The sequence below is a fragment of the Emydura macquarii genome, unplaced genomic scaffold, assembly GCF_026122565.2.
Source record: "Emydura macquarii macquarii isolate MOO-44397 ecotype Brisbane River unplaced genomic scaffold, CSIRO-AGI_Emac_v2 contig_1483, whole genome shotgun sequence".
Classification (NCBI taxonomy): domain Eukaryota; kingdom Metazoa; phylum Chordata; order Testudines; family Chelidae; genus Emydura; species Emydura macquarii.
The window spans coordinates 6,135,922-6,150,518 of record NW_027131620.1 but is presented as its reverse complement, the minus strand read 5'-3'; the positions used below and the strand labels follow the sequence as shown (position 1 = coordinate 6,150,518).

The following is a 14,597-nucleotide window of genomic DNA, read 5'->3' as shown; positions in this document are numbered from 1 at the left end:
TGGTTTACTCTCTAACATGATGACATTAAACCTTTCTAAGAGAAAAGTGGTCAGGAAGCCGGCAAGGAAAAGAAAAGGGCGGGGAGGGTGGAACAGACATGCTAGAAACTGTTTATTCAGGGGTAGAGAGATTTGTTCAAAGGGCAGAGATTTCAGCTGCATTATTGAGTTCCAGCTCGGGGGTAGGCTTAGCAAATGAGCTTGCCTCCCACTCATGCCATGAGTGGCCTATTCTCAGCTTCTCCAAAATGCAGCAGAGAGGTTCAACTACCTTCTCTTCCTAGAGAAGGTCCATTTCACAGTGAGAATAAGCATGAGAAATTTCAGCCCAGTGAATGATTTTTTTCCCACCATTACATGCACTTAAAAATAGGGGCTTTTTCAGCTATTCCTGGTTCAGTGAAGATGTAGTTGCAATAGGAAGAGAAAGCCAATCTGTATCCAGGTCATTTTAATTCAGAAGATTTTGATTTTTAATCAGGGCAGACTCCAGCATCTTGCTAATTCATGTTCAGTTTAGCATCACTTTCTGTTGTACCAGTTGTCATATATTTAATTGCTGCCCATGATGCAATTCCCCAATCATAGAATATTACAGTTGGAAGGGACCTCAGGAGGTCACCTAGTCCAACCCCCTGCTCAAAGCAGGACTAACCTCAGGTAAATCATCCCAGCCAGGGCTTTGTCAAGCCACAACTTGAAAACCTCTAAAGAGGGAGATTCCACCACCTCCCTAGGTAACCCATTCCAGTGCTTCACCACCCTCCTAGTGAAAAACTTTTTCATGCTTGACCCTTACTTAGTGTAGTTCATGTCTCATTGTCCTTGAACTAGAGGCTACCTTGACTAACATTTCTGTGATTCCTGAGTCTCAGGTTTTGCCCCAGACAGTAACAGGAAATTTTCTGTTACACTCTCTGGAGTACTTAGAGCAGGGAGGAAGCCACGAGTCAGCAAAGTACCATGCAAACTGAGGTTAAGGAGAAAAGGTTTTTTTTAATTGCTAGTTTGTTAAAAAGAGAAGCAGGTAAATAAGGACTAAGGTGTGGAGGAAATGATCATTTCATGGCCACATGCTGGGTAATAACATGAGAGGACTCCATGGTTGTAAAACTAGATTGCCTATTAAATCAGCTGTGGTTTAACATTCAAGCCATTTGCTCACAGACTGACTTCCTCGTACCTCCTCCAGATTCTTCCCTCCTGCAGCCTGTGCTCCTCCCTCCCAGCTGCATGCAGATTGTTGTAATGATAATGATCTACCAGTATATGGAGGTGCTGACACCAAGGAGGCAGAGAAATCAGTCCAGGGCAAGTGGGGTAATGAGGAGCAATGGGATGAAACTGAGTGTGGTGCTCCCTCAGGGTACACAGGCTTGTGCGGCACCTCACCACTACCTGCCCTAGCCGTGGAGTTGTCTTGTCTGAAGCTGCTGTGGATCCATTCCCTGAAACCACCAGCCTCTGGCTGCACAAGAACTACTTTCCAGGGCCCTGCCGGCCTGCCGACAGGAAGCCAAAGGGGGCGATTGCCATGGGGTCCAGCGATTTTAAAAGGGCCTGGTCAAGGGCAATGGGTGAAGCTTCTCCTTGGAGAGGCTAGCTCCCTGTTCCACCTCTTCTGCCCGCAGCCCCACCCACACTCCACTCCTGCTCCCCCCCAGGTCCTGGTCCCTCCCCTTCCCCCACGCAGCCCGCTTGCCGCATCCCTCCACCCCTGCTTGGCCCCTCCACTTTCTATGTCCGTCTTTTCTCCTCCTCCCTGCTCGACCCCCATCCTCTCTTCCACACACCATCTTCCCTACTTGGCCTCCCTGCCACCGCATCCCTCCTTCCCGCTCAGCCCCCCCACTGTCGCTTTGCCACCTGATGGAAGGGGGGTGTGGAAGAGGGGAGGGGGACTGAGTGGAGGGAGGAGGGATATGGCAGCAAGCAGGGAGGAGACGGGGCCTGGGGCAGAGTGTGGGTAGTGCTGTGGATGGAAGCAGTGGGACAGGGAGCTAGCCTTCCCGAGAGGAAGCTTCGTCCACCGCCCATGGTCGTAAACTTCAGCCATCCCTTTGTAGGAAGGCGGGGGCCACTGACTGCTCTGCCCAGGGGCCTGGAATTGCTGTCAGTTGGCCTGGGGCCAGCACTTTGGTTAACACTTAGTTAATTTATAATGAAAACAAGGATAAGCTTATTATAAAAAAACAGATTCAAGTGATGAATAAGACGATTGGGAACAAGCAGTTATATACAAAACAAAATCATAACACGCTGTCTAGAGATTAAACTACTCACAGGTTAACCTCCTGTCTAAAGAAGTTTATCTCACCAAAAGTTCTTGTCAGCATTTTCAGCCAAGCCTGGCTGAGACCGCTATTTCACGAAGGAAAACCGCTGTCATTTAACTTCCGCAGTAAAGGATGCCTGGGACTTGGGAGTCTTCCCTGCCCCCAAATATAGTCCAACAAGTGCAAGGTTCCCTGATATTTTATCTGTACATACATTTCACAGTGATATTCATGACCCTGGGGAACACCAGCTTTCATTGGAGACGTCATGTTGCCTAAAGGCCATAACCTCCAGGCTCGGCCTTTTATCCGGGAGAAGATCCCCCAAGGACAGACTCAGTCTCCTGCCAGCCGATGGTGAAAATTTCTCTTTCTCTCTTGCTTCCATTGTACAATCATCATGCTCTTAGAGAGTAGCTCACTTACATTAACACATACATTGATCTGGCTTGGATTTTACATTGATTCATGTGTTGGGGGTGAATTGTTACAGAAATTGAGAGAGACGTACTTCTTAGCAGATTTCAATCAGGAAAATGTCCTAGGTGTCAGGGTTATTTTTGCCAGGGGTTTTCCTCCACTTTCCTTAGGAGGTTATTCTACCGCCCAGTACATCTCATTAGCAGGCAACTGACCCTGATATTTGGTCTAAAATTTCCCTTTCTTAATTTCTCCCTGCAACAATTCCTCTCTCACCTTGGTGTTTCTTTGTAGGTTGTTATGGCCCTTAGCCACTACTCTAAGACACTGATCCTGCAATGAACTCTCCATAGAGCCAGGGATCCACCCACCAGGCTAACTACAGGATTAGGGTCTGCTCAGCTACAATGGAATCCATGGGAAAACTCCCATTGACTTCAGTGAGCATTGGATCAAGCCTTTACTTATGACTATTTTCAGAGCCCTCAGTTATTATTCAGCCATCCTGTATATTTATTCATACTGTTGCCTGTCTGATACCAGTGCCCCATTCTGACATCAGCATCGCCCCTCTGTCATGAAGTAGGAGATGTCTGAGGCCATGCATGTCAGCTTCCCAGTGGAGGAGAAATAAGCTGTATGAAATATGGGTATATTCTGGAAGTAACTTGCTTTATTTACACATACACACCAGTCCTGACATGAAGTGGTCAAACAGCATGCAGGGTAATCCCTTCTTCCAGGATGCTCAGCCCAACACCAATGCCCAGTTCCCAGAGAGCAACTCCGTCTTACTCTAACCAGAGCCCAAAGGAAAGTGTAATCTCTAACACAGCTCCCTCTCTTGATGCTGCCTCTATACATAACCTTGTATAATACAAAGCTGACAGTAACACAGCATGTCTTCCCAAGACTCAAAACTTGCTAAGAAGGAGAATTTGGAAGACCATCTGTAACAGATCATCTTTCGTTAGAAGTCATTCCCTCCAGTGCCTGTTCATTTTATGAAGATTCGGGTTAGATATTAGGAAAAACTTTATAACTATTAGGATAGTTAAGCATGGAACAGGGTTACCTAAGAAGGTTGTGGAATCCCTGTCATTGAAGAGTTTGAAGAATAGATTAGAACAACACTGGTCAGAGATTAACTAGGTTTACTTAATTCTTAGTACACGGGGATGGACTAGGAGACCTCGAGGTCCCATCCAGCCATACATTTCTGTGATTCTTGCCTCACCACACACTCCAGAGATGGCTGCCCTTTAGTGCATATGGTTTGCAAAGGCACTACATAAAGATATTATTATTATTTTATTATTAATTATTATGTGTATGTATTTATTTGTATTGCAGTAGCATGTAGGAGCCCTGCTCATAGACCCATTGTGATAGACTCTAGAGACATGTAGAAATGAATATGGCAGTAAAAGAAAGTCCCTGATCCAAACAGCTTTAGGTTGTTAAAATAGTAGTAGTTTGTAGCCATAATAAAATATCCATCGTCTTGTGGACACTACATCTCCTGGCAGACTTGCCAAAGGAATAAATTCTGCACTATTGTAAAGGTAGCTGTAATACAGAAAACAAGCTGATTAATCTGAATTGTCTTTACTCTATACTCTGTACTGATGTGTAGTGCTCAGAGATGCAGATGGAGAGAAAACTCAGAGTTTTAGAACTTGTATTATAATTGTAATTAGTATTGACAAATACCAATGAATAAGATTTTGAAAATTAATTTCCAACCAGGGCTAGTGCTTATTTTTTATTGTGTTTTCATACAACTGTTTGCTATTCTGTGAAGGTTAGATGAAGATAAGTAATCTCAATGAAAGCTGCTTTTTATGTATTGAATCACAAAGAATCCATTGCAAGGGCTGCTGGGAAAAGCATAGCTATTATCCTGAGAGACCGGAGATAAGGTTGAAAATAAGAATAGCTTTTGCCTTGCATTCATAATTCTAACTGTGACAGTGGCTGTAGTGGAGTTGATTGGGCTGGAAAAGGAAAAATATAGCTTGGAAAATATTAAAAAGTACATTAATTGCAATTTAAAAAGACATCATTTGCCAGGAATTACCCCATAGGGATCACAGCTTTTACTCTGTACTTAGAGCAGGATATACCTGTGGTAACTCACAGTTAGAAATCGATATGTTGCCTTTTTGTAGGTATTACTGCACCAAATCTTTGCCATATCACGATACAAATAAGACATTATGGAAGCAGTTCATTCCAGCTTTCTGGTCTCTCACAGCTACCAGTTATTTAAAGCTATGCATTTATACTGTTTCAAGGTGAACAAAACAAGATTGTCTGGAGTCACATTATCAATTCCAGAGTGAAAACTCACTGATAAAATAAACAGAGATCCCATCAGGCTGTGTGTTATTAGTGCTGTTTAGACATAGTTGAAATGCTTAGTATTAAACTGAATTAATGATGTGACCTGGTTTTCCCCTTTTGGCTGAAGAGAGAAAGTCAATGAACTTCTCTTTTGTGAGCAGAATTTGTGATTTTTACCAAGATTCAGAGTAGGTTTCCATATTTTTTACATTGAATGCAGTGACAATAGGTTCTATCTAGAATGTCTGGATACTGTGTATCTCCAGATCTGAGCTTCTTTAAAATTCTGGACTGTTTGTGTAATGACCCCTGCTGTGAATAGTCAGCAGGGATTGAACCCTGCACTCTCTACATCAAAAAGCACAAATATCTGCCTTGTAGCTAAAGGAGTCACTCTTAACTGATGCAAATTGGCGCTCATCTTCTGAGTGGACTAGCCATTAGATGGACAACCAGTTTGTTAAACTAGATCCAGGATATTGATTCAGTCCATTATAAAGAAAGATGCTTTGGTTCTCGACCCAAATTTCCCCCCATATCCCAGGAAGGGAATCCACTTTTGCGAACTTGGTTCATCTCTAATTTTCATCCAGTCGTGACGGATCTAGGAGGTGTTTCTGAACCTCTCAAGGTTTGTACCAGGTTCTGCCTACACTAGTTTTATAACGCAGATCAAACTTGCTTGGCTTTTTGAACCAGGAGAGATAGCCCTGAACAATACACTAAAGGTGGAACCAGGGGCTGCTTCTGAGCTCATGTACGCTGGTTTTGCAGCAGTGTCAGGCTGTTTGCTTCAAAAGTTAGATACTCCTGCTTCACACCAGTGTGAGTGAGCAAAGGAGACAAAATGGGATTGGGGAACCAGTGATGCTTGATCATTTCCTTCATGCATTAACATCAAAGCAATTGCATGGGGCTGGTAGCCACCAACTGCAGCAGAACACCATCACTCTTGTGTAGCCCTTTCATTTCCATTTCATTAAAACGTGATTGTTTAATACATTTTAGTTGGGATTTTAAAGAGAGAGGTTGAAGACCTTCATTTCTTTGAGAAGTAGGAATAGCATCAGATTGGCAATTTACAGTATCAACTGAGAATAAGCAGTAATCAGACTGTCACTTTGGTGGTGTGTTTTCTTTGCCTTGATGCATCTTGGATATTAAATTGCAAACTGAGGGGGAGAAAGTGGGCTGGGTCTTGGTGACATTTTCATAATTAATTTAGCTAATTTCTGCAGGAGAAAAGGCAGAACGACCTTGTTTGTTGCGACAGCACTTACTAACTGCACTCAAGCTGTGTTTAGGAAAGGGGGGGACCTACTCGTCAACACGAATCCAAAGTGAACTGAGTTTTGTTTGGTTACTTCTCATTTTAAAGGTGCAAGAATAACGTCAATTAACTTTTTCTTTTCATTAGCTCTCTTTTTTCATTGCCGGGGGACTGTAAATTCTGTCCATGGAAAAAAGGGGCTAGCTGCACTGTGTTCAAACATCAATATACAAACCAAAAAAGAGTGAAGTCCATAAATAATGATGGGTGGTCGGCAATCACAGAGTGAGGGTGGCAGACTGACATATGCAAAAACCCCACCTCCTCAACAGTGCATTTCAGAGAGAGAAAGAAGCAGATTAGGAAAGGAGGGCAGGACACAACTCTGCACTTCATCACCGACCATCTATGCAGTGGTTTACTCCAAAAGAAGCAGGCTGAAAGAGACATGCACACAGACCACGCTTAGTGATGGGCTCCATCACCATTTCCATCTCCCTGAATGCCATGTAAATCAACCTGAGGTGACAAAGGAGAGCCAGTACTGAGCATCAGTGTGGAGGTGGTGAATAAAGAGCCAGTCGTCTAAAATGACAACAGCGGCAGGTCCTGAATAAAGTGCAGTGCGAACGCTGCCATCCTTGAGCTGGGTAGCTAGAATCAGATCATTTGAATTTCTCCTTGCTGCTCTTCCAGGTGTTTCTGTAGCCCTGAAGCATGTTTGATTTTACAGGGTATTTTTAGCAAACTTAAGTTTACAGAAGGTGAAAGAGAAGCAAAGTATCAGCATCTGGGAGAACTGTCATTCTATTTCCAGTCTAGCAGGAGTAATACATTGACTTATTTATGAGGGAAGCCAACTTCCTTCCTTTTGCATCTCTTGCCCTCTGTTTTAACACTTGCCAGCTGTAGGGAAATAATAGGCATTTTTAACAATTCTGATTCTTTAATAAAAACTCAGAAACCAAGGCTCTGGGAGACAAAAATCATTCTCAGACCTTGCCTCCCACCCACTGCTTTACACTGCTTGCAGAGTCAGCCTATTGCATTATTTAAACCAATGCACATCAATCATTTATCATGACAAAAGGGCAGAGAGGAAATTATTTTAAATGGCATTAAGATCATCACTCCAACCACAAAGCCTCAAGGATCCATAGTTGAGGACTGGACCTCCACAACCCAGGAACATGTCTGAGTGCCAGTGACACGTTAACGTTTCCAATCTTCACCTCTCATTCTAATGAGGGAGAGTGTGGGTGGGGGAAAGAAGGGGGGGGAGAAATCTCACAGAAGCCTGACAGTCAACAGTTAACATTCTTTCCTGCAAACAGAGTCCACTTTAAGGACCTGAGGAGGTTGGATGCACAGACAACGACAAGCAATTTTAATAAGTTCTGATTTTGCAAGAAACTTTCCCTCAATGGACTCTAAAGAAATTCCATAGGCATGTACTTTGGAATGAGTTGATCTTCTTAAAATATTCTGTAGTAGATTCCCATGCATCTGAGGACAGACATGGTGGTGTTAAAGACTTACATTTTTGTGTCAGTGCCAATCATGCTACTTTTCCAAATAACTTCAGGTTTATGAAAGTTGTTTGCTGTTTTTGATATTCGTTGTTTGACATCTAGCATGGTGTCACCATCACTGCACATCTTACTTCCTGGGTAGTTAAAATGACTTGCGTCTTCTAGTGTTTCGTCGTCCACTCTAATATTACTTCTGGACATTGACAGCCATATATTTTGCCTTCCCCCTGTTGATGAACAAACCAACTTGTTTTTCTGTATCTGCCAAAAACTATATCTTTTCTTCCATTAAGAAATGTGTCAAACTAAGCAGGACAATGTCATCAGCAAAAACAAAGTCATCCAGTTGTGCTTTATCATCATGTCATTGCCATGCTACTTCAGTGAAACTTGTCTTCAATCAGCTGAAGGCAGGAGAGAAGAGTGGCTCATACAAAGTTCCTTGTGGGATGGGGACCACAAATGTGTGATGAGCATGAAAGAAATGCTAATCAATAAACGGTTATTTATATATGCAATCATTGCAGCTGCACATACAATTCTGGTAAAGGCAGGAGCAACCTAGGCAGTCAGATGTGCATGCCGCTATCTGAAAATGTAGGCTGTAAGCTAAGGGTTGGTGTAAGGAGGAGACCTTTCTTGACTGAAAGTTTGTTTCTGAGAGCCTCAGTAATATGGGAATGACCTACACCTTCCCTGTTAGGTGGATGTAGTTTGAGAGAGTGGCTGTGGGAAGGGAACAAGATTCTTTTGGTGCGCGGTGCTGTCTGTCGCCAGCTCCAAGGTAGGCGCTGCTGTGTGAGGTCTCTGTCTGCCTCTACCACGCAGGTCACAATATTTAGCATTGGTACAGCGCTTTATGGGCCACATTTTCAGCTGGTGTAAAATGGCATAGCTCCACTGGAATCTGTTGCCATTTCCATAGATGTCACCAGTTTACACCAGTTGAGGATGTGGCCCCATATGTTGAGAGGGATTTACAAGCACTGTCTCTAGGTGAATCTTCACAGCACCCCTCAGAGACATTTACATCCTATCCAACTCCATTTTACAGGCAGGAACCTGTGGCACAGAAAGGTTGAGTGATTTGCCCAAGGCCATACGGGGAGTCAGTGGCAAGATTTAGTAGTTCCTCACTCCTAGAACTTGGCTCGGTTCATAAGACCATGCTGCCTCTTTCCTTCGTTCTCTGACTGAGTGACCATAATGATGTTCTCTTAGTCTTTGTAATAGGTTCTGGTCTCATTTGGAGCCCTTCACTGTGTAAGCAAGATAAGAACAGAGAGGCTGGGACTAAATTGTGATGGGAGGTGAAGGTGAAGCCAAAAAGCTTAAATCACATGCAGTAGCTGCCATGCAGTCAGCCTCTCGTTTTCATGTGTACTAAATTCAGTCAAATTTGATTCAGTTCCCCAAATAAACTATAAAACAATAAAGAGGCTTTTTATAGTTGGTAAGAGGAGTTTTAACAAATACCAGGAGCTGCTGAGATGCTATAGTAACATAATATAATCTCTCTCAAAATAGCAGGCAGGTCACATGGACTTGCTTTAGACAGTGCTTAGATGCTTCTCAGTGTCGTGATTAATGAGCCCTTTAATGTCTGTAAACTACATTTAAAATGGACCTGGCTTCTTAGAATCCCTCGCAAGGACAAGTCAAATTCTTTTTCTTCTCATTTACTTCAGATACAATTACTTTCTTCTAATATTATTTTCATTAATTCTTCTTTATGGCCTAGATTTTCAGAAGTCACTATTGATTAACTTCTGAAAAATCAGGTCTCCTTAATGTGTCTTAACATGGGCACCCTAAAATCACCGGTAATTTTCTAAAAGTCTTGGCCTTTCATTTTTAATTGGTTTTAGGAGCTGTGAACGGTGCCAGATTGACAGACCACCGAACAAGATCAATGTAAATTGTTGGCTTCCCATCACTCTGCCTCATGGAAAGAATACCTCTAGACCTGCAGAGGTAGTTAAATGCATAGATCCATTAAATCGTTAGCTTCTCAACAGCAATATCAAATGACACTGAATTGTGAAGGTGGGTTTTGTGACAAGGACTGTGGGAGTTTGGATTATGATTATTCTGATTTGCATGCCACCTCTGTTAGGAACTAAACTGAGCGATCGCCAGCTTATGTCATATACATCATAGATATTAAAGTGAAACCAAACCAAACAATATGAATATGTTAGCATAATTCAGTGCTCGTTTGTCAGAGGAGCGTAGTTGGGGTTGCCATCAACAGGGGTTTTGACTGAGATCCTGGAGGTTTGTACCTCGAAGGGTTTAGTTGGAGAAGCTATACCTTTAAAAGGGCCTAATACTTCCTCAGTAAAAGTCATCTTATGAAAAATGCCACTTCTTTTTTATTAAATAATTGGTTGTCATGATTGTCTCCAAGGTTATCATTATTCAGGAGTCAGCTGTCATCTGTCTGGATTATGCTTCTATAGCGGTTTCTACTTCATTCGAATTCAGAACATTATGGTTCTGTTGTAGAGTAGAGCAGTAACTGGGCCACACAGTCCTTCCCCCTCCTCTCAACTTTTAGTATAGTTTGTCGCCAGTTGCTGAGGTTCTCTTTCCTGGCTCTTGTATTAAGATAAATGGCTCCTGGCTTTTGTTTTCATACTTTCCTAGTGGTAGTCACACTAGAGAGGAGCAGCTGTGTCTGTTAACTCTATATTTCACCAGGAACCTAGACCGCCTAGGAGCCAAAATCAGTAACTGACTTAGATCTTTTACCATTTTAAGGGTAATTCTAAATGTAGAGAGAACGTGTAAATCTTCTCAAATCTAAGAGTTTCTTATAGCAGTTTCCTACCAAAAATTAATGGAGGCTGAGGGGCTGGAAATAAGGCTGCAATAGGAAAACCTGCAAAAATTCTGAGTTATGAAGTGCCATGATGTGTCCATGAAAATCATTGGGTTCCTAACACTCCAGCACACCTGTTTAATGCTGAGTCAGCATTTTCTCTCCCCCTCTTCCCGGACCATGTAACATTTCTACATACCTAGAGGTGGGCAGAATGCTGCGTTTCCAACCTATCCAGTAGCTATTAGTAGATCCTGTTGTTGATGGCTGCCATCATGGCCGACATACTGGAGATTGAACCAAGAACCTCTAGAGCCAACCCCTCCCTCCCCCCCCCCAAAAAATAAAACATTAATTACTTCAGCCTGAGCTAAACAACAAGGCTTCGTAGATAGGGCCTGAAACAAACTCCCATCCTCTATGGAGAGGGCATAAAAGGGGATCTCTAACACACTCCGATCAGTGGGTCACAAGTCATAAGAAGTATGTATGTAAAACACAATTCAGAGTCCAGGTGACACAAGATTTCCTCTTGATTAATCATGATTAATCGTGCCAGTTAGGACCAGTCAGTTTATTAACCGATCCTTATAATACATGGACGTTTGTCAGCTCTTCTTTGTATTTTTTTTTATGCTTGCCATGCAGTATATAAACAAACCCATTTGTACCTCACATTACAGTAAGACAGTATGCAATTTTCTCCTTATAAATTTCCTAATACCAGGTAGGTCATCTAAATACTCAAGCAGGTCTATTTCACACCCTTCTCTTGCTGGATCACAGAGTTCCAGTGAGGACTGTGTCATTAAGATCGACATCAGATGGAAAGGAGTCAAGTTCTTTTTTTAACAATGTATTTTTGCCAAAATTAACTAAGTAGATACAGTATTATCTAAGTAGATACAGGTACAAAATGTACTTTAGGGGCAATCCACTCTGTGTGTGCTGTCATTTAAATTTGTTTAAAATACCAGTCTTAATGTATCTCTCTCTCTGCTCATATTTCTCCAATGCTGACAACCAAATACTTTCACTTGTCTCTACTATGTACACAAGGTCGAGAGATTTATTAGTATGAACATTTCTCCAACTTCTTCCTTGCAGAAACCCCTTTTTCACAGCAAAAACCCCCCTAACAAATCACTGCACAAGTGAGATAATCCAGATACACAACAATATAGCAACTTGATCCATAGCCCACTGAAATCAGTCGGTGTCTTTCCATTTACCAATGGATTTTGGATCAGGCCCTTTTTTTTTATTCTTGTTAGGGGGCGTCTATCGTTACATTAGTCATCATTCCCCTTTTTTCCTGTATGTTCCCTGGTTTACAGATAGTGGTGAGGTAGGGCAGGGCTTGCGGATGGGCCAAAAATCAGTCTCCTGCCTTCGAACGGTTTCAATGCATTTTTAAATTCTGACTTCAGGATTTTGGTGATTGCTCGCACTAGGTGCATGTGCAAATGTTCAGTAAAAAGTCATTTCTCCATGCAGGAGGAAAAAAGCTCTGCGTATGAGTTTTCAGATCATATAATAATAAAGGCTACTGCAGAGCTTGCTGCTTTGTTTCTAGTGGGTACCGACTGGCAGGAATTTGCATAAATTGTAAAAGGCGTGGAGGGAAAGGGATTATTATGACACCAGCCGCCAACGTGCGTCTTTCAATATAAGAAAATACAATGCATCTTTCATGCAAAGTGTGGACCAGATCTTCAGCTGGTGTAAGTGGGCATAGCCCCATTGCCCTACATGCTTTTCCAGAGTGAAACAATGCATTGCATGGGGGAAAGAACATCAGAGCTATAGGCAAGGATGAAGAAAGAAGTTTTCAAATGAGATTTGCATCAATGGGCACGATGAGGTATTTTTTTGGATGGCAGTTTTGCAGCAGAAGAGGAGGTTCTTGCATCAGCAGTGTAAAGGGGCAGTGATGAGGCTGGAGGTGAATAAGAAGAATGGGAGAAGGATAAATGGAGACAAAGGCCATGAGACCAGGTGGATCAAGGACATGGGGAAAGGTGGTTAAAGCAAAACAAAGACAAGTCTGAAGTGGCTCTTGAAGTGGGGCTGTCTAGACTGGGGAGAGTCTGCTGCACTTCTTTGTATGTGTAAGCAGGGAATGACTAGAAAAGCCCCTGAAAGAGAGATGCTGTCAGTAACAGTAAAACTGATGCACAGGAAATTCCCATGGGTTGGCACAAATTTGTCTTTGCTGTGGGTGTCTTTCCTCCTCTTTGACAATATCACTCACAGGCTGGTTGTAAACAAAGGCCCAGCAGGGACCTGAGTCTTGAAAACATTTAATTCCTGGTTCAAACAAAATCAAGCGATGGCTCCCTGAGCCTGTAATTCAGTTCAAGTTAAATGGAAGAATTGATTCATTTCAGCACTTGCCTTTGCTACCAGCATTACCACAGAGACACACACCAGTTCCTTGTAGGGGTATCTACGATGAAGGGATGAGCAATTCCATGCTGATTTACCTCTGCTTTTCAGCTGGTAAACACTTTCAAGACCGTATTAAAAGAAAGGGTTGAATGAGGGGGTGGATCAAGTGCTGCCCTTCTAAGCTCCACCCAAAAAACAAGCTGCACCCACAAACCCAGCCCTGCCGACCTGACATGTCAAACCACTGCTACTCACCAGAGATTGTGCCGTTCTTCACAGTCTGAATTTCCCTCCTCTTCCTTGTGCGCTGGGCATACAGTGACATCCGCTGGTCAGCGGCCCTCTTCTTTCTTGAACGCAATGCCAGTGAAACCATTTATAATGCTGATATTTAAATTCCCATCATTAGGCTTCAGAATTAACATCAGATTGAGAATAACAGAGCCTCCTCACACATCTCTGAGCTACTGCTTATTCATTTAAAAACACATGTAAATTGAGATTGGGCCAGATTCTAGCTACCCCTTGGGAAATGGTACTTAACCTTCCGCATATACTCATCTACATCCTACACTGATTTGTGGCTAAACTGCACTCTCAACTTTTGATATCTATATGCCCAGCTTCCCTGTTTTTATGTTTTTTCCACACTGTAAGCTTTGTTTTTGCTCTTCGGGAAGGCAGTGTTACCTAGATATTAGAGCAGGACATTATGAATCAGGGCTTCTGAGGCCAATGCGACCCCCCCGCCAGGCCTCACGTACCCCCACGTAGGACAGGAGGGGTCCCCAGCTCCCACCAGATGGCGCCACCTCCCAGCTGCCCCGGGCACCGGGTGATCTGTACCTGCGGTGGGGACATGCTGCTTTCCTCCTTCTGCGCCCTGGGGACTTTCTGGCACTCATGGCGGTGGCTTCGGTTGCCAACCATCTGTAAATTTACAGACAGTCAGTATAAAAATGTACGATTTTAACACTCTCTGTAGATCCGTAAATAAATGAAAATGTCTTTGAAATTGGGTAGAAATAAAACATCTTGTATTTTGACATTGCTTGTTGTCATTCAGAATTGCTTCTTGTATCATAAAACTACACTGACCACGACTTTATCGATTTCCTGTTTACTATTATTGCACACGCCCAAAGAACCTGATCGATCGATTAACTGTAGCTGAAACAATTGTGTAATTCCAAATTCCAGTGTGCAGAATATCGCGAGCAAGTACACACTTTTGTGACATTATTGTGTTGTTTTAGGGTATTTTTAGTGATGTCAGTAAAAAGTTTACCATGTCAGTAAAATAAATCAGCTTCAGTCTTCATGTCAGTGAAAACTAAAATGCAAGGTTGGCAACCCTGCCCCCAGCTCTGGCTGGGCTCTGCCGCCTCTCCCCTCACACTTACCTACCACGCGGCACCTGCCTTTCCTGCTCCAGCCCCACAGCCCAATCAGATCTGGCGCCAGCTCTCCCTACTGGGGGGGGGGGTGGCTTCACCCCCCAGCCAGGGCAGTAGCAAGGGGGGAGTTCCTCCTCCTCC

The 14,597-nt window shown here is 43.1% G+C and overlaps 1 protein-coding gene across 1 annotated transcript in view; it reads left to right on the top strand.

Annotated features, from left to right (window-relative positions):
* NTSR1 (neurotensin receptor 1) overlaps positions 1-14,597 on the top strand; it is an 83,729-nt gene that overhangs the window by 22,316 nt on the left and 46,816 nt on the right. The gene's annotated exons all lie outside the window — the stretch shown is intronic.